Source organism: Pyxicephalus adspersus, chromosome 7 (genome assembly GCF_032062135.1).
Source record: "Pyxicephalus adspersus chromosome 7, UCB_Pads_2.0, whole genome shotgun sequence".
NCBI lineage: Eukaryota > Metazoa > Chordata > Amphibia > Anura > Pyxicephalidae > Pyxicephalus > Pyxicephalus adspersus.
The window spans coordinates 76,131,844-76,143,832 of NC_092864.1; the positions used below are offsets into that span (position 1 = coordinate 76,131,844).

The 11,989-nt window shown below is 40.6% G+C and overlaps 1 non-coding gene across 1 annotated transcript; it reads left to right on the forward strand.

The window, feature by feature from the left end:
- Positions 1-11,882: 11,882 nt before the first annotated feature.
- On the forward strand, positions 11,883-11,989 carry LOC140336137 (U6 spliceosomal RNA). The gene has a single exon (XR_011921802.1). It is a non-coding gene; the product is annotated as a U6 spliceosomal RNA (small nuclear RNA).

Sequence of the window (11,989 nt, forward strand, 5' to 3'; positions counted from 1 at the left end):
GTCCTCAAGACTTGTAACCATCTTAACTGCTATTCCCGTAATCCCTCTCCAGAACAAGCAGGGCATGCCAATCGTATGGATGTTTCTCTAAAGACCCTATTCTTTTTAGAGAAAGGCTCCCTGACTCATCCATAGACTCCACTTCTGAGGAGTCTTCCTTATCAGAGAGGGCATGGAACTCGGTCTAGAACATTCCTTTTAGAAGCCAATTCTTCTTCCTCCCCCTTTTCTCCCTCATCTTCAAACACTTAACCCCCCAGCGGTAAGTGACTCAGGGTGGATTTTTCAGGTAAAAAACGGTAGTCACACTCGGGGTAGCTTTTAACAAAAAAAAAAACCCACTTACCTTGCTCCGTTGTCATCCCACGCAGGTCCTGGGGACATGTCTTTCCTCCTCGATCTCCAGCCGGGGAATGCAGCACAATCTCCGGGGTTTCCCGCTGACATTGGTGCATGCGTCGGTGCTGGCGGGAGAATTGGAGGGAAATTTAAACAATTTTGTATTGGATTCAATACAAAATAGCTGTATTGAGTACAATACAAAGAAATATTTATATAATATATATAAAACTATATTTTATATATATTATACATGCAACTGTACAGTGTTTTTTACGTTTGAATTGTTTTTTTTTTTAACAGATTTTTGTGTTTTGTTATTTTGTTTATTAATAAAGTTGTTAAATTTATTAAATATCAGTGAGTTATGCCTAAGAATTATAGCCTACAATGAAAAATAAATTTGCATGCAAAAATTCCACCGCTTTTTGCATGGAAATTTGCACTGAATTAGACCGCTAGGGAGGTTAATATCCTCGGCTGACAAGCCAGGTCCCTCTGACCTCTTACTCTACTCCACCCCCTTCTCCTTCCTGTGAGCCTCCTTTTTCACTATTCTGCCCGATCTTCTTAGCACCAACATTCACATTCTGCTTGCCCCCGGGTAACAGGAACAGAGACCCCCAATATCCCAAACACAGAGACAGAAGACATAGTGGGAGGGGAAGACAAAACACCAACAGACACAGAAGGGTTTGGCACACTCACCTCTGATGAGAAGGGAACAGACACACTATCACTCTCCCCCAGGACACAGGGGCAACTCTCACCTGGCTGCTCCACACACTCCTCCCTTTCTAGCCTCATCAGATCCTCTATACCTTCTTTTTCAAGATTATGGAAGGCTTTCAGGCATGCACTATAGGCATGGCCAAAAACCCCACAAAGGTTGCATTTCACCCTATTACATTCGTTAGTCAAATGGCATGTGTTGGTGAGTTTTTATTTTTTTATTGAGCAGGAAGCTGCAAAGTGATCCTTCTCCCCACAACGATGACATAGTTTGGGCTGCCCAGTATAGAAGGTCACTATGAGGTCTCTGCCAATAAAAGCTGAAGGGGGTACATACTGCACCACATTACCCACAGTAAGCCATTTCAAAACTGTATGCCAGCCACCTGTCCAAATCCCTATGGTCATAATTAATTTTTAAAAGGGGTCTCTGAATTTCCCTATACTGGCCCAGCCAAAGGGTTAAATCTGCAGCTGAAATAGACTTTTTCCTGCTGAGCATAGTGATGGATTTCTCCAAGGAATTCCCGGTGACTCATCAGGTGCAGAGAACGCCGACCGGAAGAAGAATGAAGACGCGAAGGACGATGAAGGACAAAGGTGGATCAGGCAAGTGCTTTATTTACTATTGTTTTCCATAGGTTTACCTACCCCGAATGTGACTCGGGGTTACCACATCCGGCATCTTTTTTCTACCCCAAGTCACACTCGGGGTTACCACTGGGAAGGTTAATTACCTTTCTCTTAGAGCTGAATGATCTCCGATACACAGCTTTTCTCCTTATGCAAGTGTTATGCAAGCGGGTGTGGACCCACTGTGCCACTGACCGGGTACACTCCAGAGGGGCGTGACTAAGCAGCTACCAGGTCTTCACTAGAGCCTCTGAGGGTGAGGATAGGCTTGGGCTGCGGGGTAGCTGCCAGGTGCCACTCCAGAGCAATCCCCAGGCCAGTGGCAGCTGACCACAGGAGTCAGGACCAGGTGGTAACAGGCAAAGTCCAAGAATGTATTCCAAGGTCAGGGACAGGCAGCAAACAGGCAAAGTCCAGAAACAAATTCCAAGGTCAGGGTCAGGCAGCAAACAGGCAGAGTCCAATAAACGAAGGCAAGGTTCGGTACACAGCAGAGCAAACAAACAACACACCTTAGCAGTGAGAGTACCGCAGGTAAGCCAGAGATTGCTCAGGCAACTTCCTGTAATAGGAGGTGCCTTTAAATACCTGCAGGACATGAGCCATAGGCTGTAGGAAACAGAGGGCGTGTGTGTGTTACCTCAGAGACACACCCACGCCAGCTCACTCATCAGAGCAAGTCCCAGCGTGAAAGAAATACTGACATGGAACATAGGTAGTGGGTTACCTGAGAGATAGGACCCGGCGCCCGTGCCTGCGATTGGGAACAGCGGCACCGGCACGGCCTGCAGTGCTAACATTCAGGACTTGTCTCCAATAAACATCTTTTTTATTCAGCACTAATCTGATTTATTCTTTCCAACACTTTCCTAGAGAAGGAGTCCATATCTTCCCCTGGTCCTGGTCCATCTGCCAGGTCTTCAATTAAGCTGTAGGACTCTGAATCACTACACTGAGGGGACAAACCTCCCTGGTCTACCCCATGGTCAAACATGGTTCCAGGCCTGGGAGGCTGACCAGACCTGAGTGTTGTGTATGGAAGTCTCAGGCGCTCTCTCTAGCTTGTCTGCACTGTGATGTCACCAGTCTCCATTGGTGACTAATCCCTGTTTGATTTTTCTGCCAGTTTATTTAACTGTCCCTCCCCCTTCAATCCTAGTAAATATTCTTCCAACTTTCTCATAAATCTTTCCTGTGTTGCACATGGCACAGACAATAACCCAGACAATATAACCTTGGAGGTCCTTCCCTACATTTTGCAGTCTAGTTTTCTACACTGATGTCTAATGATCCTCAATCTTCCATGTATTCTGTCATTGATCCCAAAATAGTTATGTTCACAGTTATGTATCCACTTACATGCTGAAGTTTTTTTTAAAGAGTATTTTATAATTCTACTAGCTGGTTACCCAGCGTTGCCAGGGTATTTATTTTTTGCAATCTTATATTATACAGGAAAAGGAATCAAATAAAGCAATAGTGTTAAGCATACACACATACATACAAACATACATCCAATTTTATATACTGTATATAGATTTCATTTAATAGTTAAAACTATATATTTATTTATATATAAAATATTTGAAACCACTGTACAGTGACATCTTCACTTGAATATGCTGTGCAGGACATCAGAGGTAGGTCCTGGATTGTAAATATATTTCCCCCTTCTTTAGGTCATGATCCTCCTGTAATGAAGACAATTACTGCAGGAGGAGTCTGGGAAGTTTGGTTTGGCAACCTGCTGCAGCCATTTTTGTTAAATTAATATAGGGACTAGACTCAGGGATAGGAAGGATGCATCTGCACCTCCCAAACCACTACAGTACAGACCAGGATTTTGGGCAAGTACGCCTGGGGCTGACAGAAAGTGGGTGTGGCAATCTAACTTCTGAGATTGAGCCTGGAAGCCACAGTAGGAGGCAGCTCCTTGGTTCTGGATGGAAAAACTACAGGCTTCAAAAAAAAAAAAAAAGTCCCAGGCGGGAGTCCCAGGCATTCTCCTGGTGTAGCCGTGTGTAGTGGCAGGACTTTATTTACCAATCATTTGGGACTTATTTTGCTGAAGCAAGCCGTTTTTTGTTTTGATGGACCATGCCTTTTTATGTTTTGTTTTGATGAAGTGAAGCAATGTTTTGATTTGTGCCTGAATCAGAATTAATAGACTTTTTCTGAAGCACCAAAGTGTCTTGCTGTGAGCCAATCCCATATCTATACAATGTTTACTATCCAGGGCCCCATATCATTGCCTAAATTGCAATTGTTGGGAAATCACTGGCTGATATTCCTTCACAGCTGGTTTGTGATTGTGGGGATGACTCACCCCCTTATTTTCTCTAATATGGCCTTGCAGGTTTCAGAGACCACTCACACAACTGTTGCCCAGAGAAGGAAAAACTTTTGCCTGTTGCTAGAAACCTAATAAAGAAAAAAAATATTACAAAGGCATTCACAATATAGTGAAATTAGTATCAGCCAAGATATACTATATTCAACAAAAAATGACCAGCAGATATTCTTCTACAGAGGTAGGGGCCTGCATATTGGTAGTGCGACAGTGAAACAGAGGTCACATTAGTTCCAGAAGGGCATTAAGTGTTCCAACAAACATTTTGGTGTGTTTGAAGAGTTTATCAGGGTACTGCCATAGGTTTTATAAAAAGGCCAGGCCATGGAAAATTATAAGAAGCTGGGTGAGCATTGTGTCCTGCAATGCATTTTTCTCAAGCCAGTGGTAATCTTAAAGAGCATCAGAAGGAACAGCAGTGAAAGCATCATCGTCAAAGCATCTGTCTCCACTCTGCCAGCAAATCTTCTGTTTAACATCCTGCAGCATCATCAGCCTCCCTTTAGGTGTGGAGTTTCCACCTTTCCCGGTATCAACTGCACAGACACTAAAGCTGCACACAGCGGAAAGGTATTTTGGAGTATGTGCTGCAGCCAATGAGCAGATTGTTTCCTGAATTCAATCCTGTCCCACTATTGTCTGTTAGCCCTATTTACACCTCCCTAGTTCCAGGCTTAGGTTACTGTATCCTCAGTGTGTATTTTGCTATTCTTCCAGTGTGTTCTGCTTTCCTGGATTTTGATCTCAGTTTTACCTCGATGTTACCTGTGATCGCCACCTGCCCTGACCTTAGTCAGTTCGAGCAATTATTTCTTTCCTTTAGGATGTTTACCTGAATATACTAAAATTAATTTGGTTTTAGGAAGGTTCATGTTGCTGAACATTCCTTGCCTACACTTTCAACTATCGGCAGTGATGCAAATCACATTGTGAGTGAATGTTTTTTTTAATAATTAGAGGCATAATTAAAAGTCATTTAAAGCGATCTGGAAACCAATTTCTTGACTCTGCAATGTCATTTTTGTATTTTGTGTCTAGTAATCAATGAGATGACGTTATTGAATCAAGGAGATGATGCTAGTGAATAAATTCTTAAATGATTTAATTATGAATGATGTAACATCACAAAATAGGCCTTTGATTAATTGCTATACTTACATATTTTGTGTATATTTTTGCAGTGATCTGTAACTATTCTCCATATCCCCTGAGGAAGCCCATAGGAGCAAAATGTGTCGGGACAGGAAATATTACATTGCATTATTAAATTATCATTATGATCATCTATATCCAAGGTGTATAAAATTTTCATAAGCGTAGTCACAACTGAATGTTTTAACAATTGTTTTCACATGGTTTTATAGGATTATATTAAAAATTCTATTTTACCTGACATCACATGACTCGTGTAATGCTCATGTGCTGGGATAGGTTAGTGTGCATGGTTCAGCTTCCTATGGCCTGAGTATGTGCTATATGAGAGGACAGGACACTCATTGTACTGGGATTGTCGGGAGAACTTTGTATTGGCTGCTGTACATAGGAACCAACCTGGGCTCCTGGTAATAGGAAAATTAAAGCTTGTATGAATGACCGAGGTCTGCACGCCTCCTGTGTATGGGAAATGTGCACTACACCTCCACTTCATCTTATTTCTGCAAATTCCCAAGAAGTAGGTCCAACGCATGTACAACCGAGGTGAATCAAAGGTAGGAAATTGACTTTTTCAGAGCAAGCCAAAAGCTGGTGATCAGTGGAACATTGCCCCGTGAGGGTCAGCAAATTCGAAAGGAATCCCAGCTGAGAATCATTGCTATAGATTGTGTATTCAGGGAATATCCATTTCTTTAGTGATAACGAATAGTGTTATTTTTGGTATAGAGATAGATTTGAAATGGGTGTTTTTTAATTTTGTGTTTTTGTAGACTCCAAGTCTTGAACACCCAAACATAAGTACAGCAAAAAAAAGCAAAAGCAGTTAGTGAAAGATCATTCCAAGAGGCCGGGACAGAGTCAGTTAGAGTGATTGAACGCAATGGGAAAGCATGTATTCTGTGTAATGACAGTATTGTGTGTTGCACATCAAGTGTCAGATGGCACTTTGACACCAGCCACAAAAGTGTTGCCAAACTTGGTGAAACTGAAAGAAAAGAGTTTCTTGAAGGGAAATTGGGGAAGTATCATTCCCAATATCCTAGATTTTACAACAATCCTTCTAAATCAAATCATTTGACGGTTGCCAGTTTTCAAATTTCACTGTGCATGAAAAAAACATAGTAAGCCCTCCTCTTTTGAAAACTGCCATGTTGTCAGGGAGTAATTCCCTTTTTCATGATTTCCCAAACAAGGATACAATTATTCAACGCATCTCTGAGATGCCACTTAGCAGAAATACTGTTAAAGATGGAGTCTAGTGCATGGTAAGTGATGTTAGTCAGCAGCTCACCACTGACTTACAAAAGGCAGCCTGTTACTCCATGTGCTTCGATGAACGCACAGATATAAATAATCAGGCGAGGCTAGCAGTAATTTTGTGTTATGGTGTTGGTGACATCATGAGAAAAGAGCTGGTGAAACTGGGGTCTTTGTCTGAACACAAGGGATAGATATCTACAATGCTGGGATGGAGGCTTTTTTGTCACAAGACGTAAGACCAGAAAAAGTGGTTTCAATTACTAGTGATGGGGCACCTTCTATGATAGGGCAACATTTGATTTTATACAGTCCTTTGTTAAAGAAACAAAACATCAAGTCATTGAGTTCCATTGTATTATACATCAAGAAGTTCTTTGTGCTAGGGAAAGCAGAAAACAATGTTGAATTTTCCACAGTTTCCAGCACTTCTAGAGGAGGTTCAGGCACAGAATAATTGTTTACTTACGTACAATAATGTGGCTGAGCAGAGGACGCATCCTTGGGAGATTTGTAGCCTGCTTTTATGAAATTGGGCTGTTTATGAATGAAAAAGGGCCGGAAAATCCACAGCTCACTGACATGGTCTGACTTACCAACTTCATGTTTTTTTTTTACAGATTTTACACTACGCTTCAATGTACTGAACAAATAACTACAAGGTATAGGAAAAACTGCAGAAAGGATGTTTTGTGATACTAAAACATTTGAGAAAAAACTGCAAGTTTTTTAAAGAGACCTTGGGCTGCTGAAATATTTTCCAAATCAAAAAATGCATTTAGAAAATTCTACATTAGCAGAAAATCCTACAAGCCATCAGGAAATCTACAAGGAATTTTCTAGCATTGTAGCAGCTGCAAAGGTGAATTTTAGTAACAGATATTTACAGTTCCATAAGATGGAGACAAGCCTGTGTGAAACACTAGAGAAGATAGAAGAATTGACAAATGACAGACAGCACAATTAGTTCTGAAAATAAAATCCTTTAAGTGTGGAATTCTCTGCCAAATAATTTTAAGTCAATGAATGCATTTGGGTTTTGCTTTCCTTACTTTGTTTGGATCATCTTATGTATGTGAGCAGCTGTTTTCGGCTATGAATTATATCAAATCTTACACCAGTAGCACACTAACAGATGACCCGAGTGCTGCATGTGTTGCTCTCAAACTTACAAAGTATGAGCCGTGGTTAAACTAATTATCAGCATGCATACAACAGCAAAAATCACATTCATTGTTCAAAAGCGTGCCAAATGTTAACTTTTACCTTTCAATAAAAAGTTGTTTGTATCATTGAAAGCTCTGTTATTGTGTTTTTAAGAGAAAAGATGTTAATGTATGAGTTGTTTTTTCTAAAATAAAACCTCAGTATTCAGCTTAAATTGCCATGTTGGCACTTTGCTATAAATAAATGGGTTTTGGGTTGCAGTTTGGACACACCATCACTGCAATTGAGTGTTCCACAGACACGCTCCCCCTACTGGTGGAAATGTGAACACCACCTACCTCTCGTCTCCAGCACTCCCTCTGGTGGTGGGGAAAGATGCCAGCAGGTCACATGGCTCTCATCCATCACTTGACCCTGCCTATAAAGGGAAGTAACTGGCAACATGAAGTTGCCTGAACAAGGAGTTCCCTTAGACTCTGTTCCAAGAGCCTGTGAATTCTGCCTGCGCCTTCAGCTACTGATTTCCAATGTAGAACTCTGTGCTTTGATCTTTGACTACTCCTGCTTGCTGCCTACCCTGACCTCTGGATTGTTGACCTCGATTTGTCCCACATTCCTGCACCTTGTGTGATTCCTGTTAGTCAGCAGTCACCTACCTCTGCATTCACAGGGGCCGCAACCTGCTTACACACACACCGTGACAAACTCTTTCAGGTACTATTCACTATCAGAAAATTGTATTATAATTGGAATAAATTAGAGAGATATTTATGGAAACTTTGGAAAAATTAGCTACCAATCTTCTAAATCACATTGAAATCCCAGATCTATCTCCCACAGTTTTATATAGGAGAATTTATATTCAGGGAGGTTAAGGTCAAATAAATAAAAGAAAATCTGTCTTTGGGCATGGGTATCAATTTATAGGATGTTTCTGGTGGTTATAAATGAACCTCTATCCACTACCTTCCCCTCTCTAAACTTCCTGGCTCCCACTGGAACTTGGCTTTCCTCCTCAGACTCTGCTTCTGCTGCTGCTCTCTCCAATGGGGACCGGCACTTCACACATACCCTAGACCTGGCAACAGAGTAGGGGGTGGTGTGGGTCTCATTCTCTCCCCTAACTGTACATGCAGAGTCCTTCCTACCCCAACCTCTCTCATTTTCACCTCTTACTCCATCCGCCTTTTCTGCCCCTACCCCTAATTGTTGCTGTTGTCTACCACCCTAAGGCCCAGTATGACAATTTTTGGATAATTTTGCCTATTGGCTGCCAAACATTTATTCCCATGACCTGCCCACCCTCATCTTCTGTGACTTTATTGTTGCAGTGGATGACCTCAACCATCCTTCCTCAGCAAAACTGTTCTCCATTACCTTCTCTTTGGACTCACACAGAACATAAACGGCCCCACACACTGCCCTCTCATTTACCCCTCATATTCAGAACAATTCCAGTTAATTCAGAACAATTCCAGGTCCTGTCACTTTCACCTGCACAACATCTCCAAAATCTGCCCCTACCTGTCCCCAGAGACTACCAAACTCCTTGTACATACTCATCGTCTCTCGTCTGGACTACTATTACCTCCTCCTCTCTGGTATTCCACTAACCCAACTCTGTCCTCTACAATCTATTATGAATGTTGCAGCCAGACTCATGCGTCCTGGCCACTGCCCTTCTTCTCCTGCATCACTTTGTTGTTCTCTCATTGGCTTCAATTTCACCTTAGAATCAAATTCAAGCTCCTGTGCTTTGCCTCGAGACTTCTTGTGTCACTTACCTTTTTGACCTGGTAAAAAAAAAAAATTCTTCCCTAGCCGCTGTCTTCGTTCCTCCAATGACCTACTACTGACTTCCTCACTCATAACCTCCTCACATGCAAGGCTCCAAGACCTTTCTAGAGCTGCCCCAACTCTCTGGAATGGTCCTTCCTAACCTATTTGGCTTGCTCCTAATTTCTGCTCATTTAAAAGAGCACTCAAAACCCATTTTTTCAAACTTGCCACTTGCCTTCCCATCTTTTTTTGTCTTCTAACCCACGCAGCCTCTTCACCACTACATATCTCCCCTCCTTTTGTGTGTTACTTCCCCCACCTCCTAGATTGTAAGCTCTTTGGGGCAGGGTCTTCTCCTCCTGTATGACTGTCTGTATTTGTCTGTCATTTGCAACCCCTATTTAATGTACAGCTCTGCCTAATATGTGGGCGCTATATTAATTCTGTTTAATAATAATGTTTCAAAAGAGCTGACTTGCTAAGGTGGTGGACCTTGCTAATGGATTTAACAGAAAAAGTCTGTTGACTGCACAGGGAAAATAAATAAAAATGAAGGACAGTTGCTGCGTTTGTTATACCAATGAACTGGCCCAATTTGGAAGGCAACAAACTGATTGGGCACATTTTTATTTACCCTATCTTTTTTGCAGGTTAAAGTATTTTGTACTTTTGTTTTGGTTATGATGATTACTTGCTCCTAAATGACATTTTTGCATTATTGTTGGAACCAGTAGATAGTGCTAAAGCCTCATGTGAAGTTCCTCAAGCTCTAATAAAGTCTCACATGCCAGAAGTTACTTTTTTTTTTTTTTAAATATATTTAAACTGTTTACATGGGGATACAGTGTGATCTAGAGGTTTAACCAAAGTAATAACTAAGATTATTTTTGGATTTTCAGGTCAAAAATATATCAGTTTATATGGTATTTTTTTTTAACCGTACCCAGTTTTATTAAACCACCCCTAGGTGTTCTCCCAGACACGCTAAAATAAATGTTTGGTTTTACATGGACCAAGAGGTGGAAATCAAATCTATCTAGTCTCATGTGTATACTGTTTTAAACAAAAGATTAGGGGTACCTGAATGCTGCTGTGGACTCTCATCACATCACTTGCCCATTCAAACTTTGGAATAGCCGGACAGGCAGTGCCAGACAGGCAAGAAAGACTTTTGTGGCATTGCATCATATTTCATTATTTTTTTGCAAGCCTTGCACTGGACCGAGGTGTTAATGTTAAAGCATTTGAGCTCAAAGTATATCTACCACTAAGAGGTAATTCAAGCTGACATTGCTCAGTCATTATAAAATGCTAATTGGAGTAAAAGATTGTCTTTAAGTTTCAGTTGTTTGAGTCACACTGAAACAAGCATACAAACCACACAATTATTGAACACCAAAACTATATATATAAAAAAAGGATAGTTGCTTAATGGGTACCAGCTCTAGTTAATGAGTACTAATAAACAAAAGAAAGAAAACAGAAAGGGTTTAATAGCAAACACACAGATTTACCTGCCGGTTGAAGCATGTTCCGATTGCTCCAATGCAGTTACTTAGGCACACATCCATCCCGGGTTTTGGCACCAAATGTCAAGGAAAACGTATCTATTACTTAAAGAAATGTCAGCTGTTAATATTATGATCGTAAGAGAACAGAAACAGACACCAGTTGCTCTATAGAATTGCTGTTCTGATTTATTCATAAAAAGGAGTTATTTATACAAAGCTGAGTAGATGGTACAGAAAAGTAATTAAAGGTTTTAAATGATGAGTGACTTCTCAGGAATCCTGAGTAAATGATGGCCCTTAACAATTTATGATTCTGATATCCTGGGAATCCTGGGAAATCTCTTCACACCTCCCAAGGTGACCATTCCCCTTGTTCCTCTAAACATGGCTAAAATTTACATCTATAGACAGTACTTTTGTAAGTTACATTGTCTTATCACATATGCATTGATAAATTATTTAGCGTTAAGTAATTATGCCTTTACGTAAAAATTACCAACTGTGCAGACTTATATGTAGTTTTATCATGGTTGTAAATTCTTGATAAGTTGTTGTTTCTGCCTTCAAGGCAATGGAATCCCTATACCATGTGACCAATTGATGGCATTAATAGACTGAAAATGTTAAAAATCATAACTTTTTGTATTGTTGTAGAATTATTTGTGGGTTGCATGTCTACTTATTAAGCAATATTGGCACTTATTGTATTGTACATTGCATACAATGCTTTTTCCTTAAGAAGCAATTACACATATAGGAACATGTTGACAAGCAAGTTTTTTTTATATGGTTTATGATTGCATCATCAAAATGTGTTTTGTGTTTTAATCATTGTATTTGACAAAAATAAGTACTTGAATTCTTACTGTGTACCATTACTCAGGTTGTTCCAATTAGGGATGTGGTACTTTTTTACACTGAATTTTCATCGTTATATAGAATGGAATAAAAAGAACACAGTCCTCGCTTCGGCAGGACATATACTAAAATTGGAACGATACAGAGAAGATTAGCATGGCCCCTGCGCAAGGATGACATGCAAATTCGTGAAGCGTTCTATATTTTT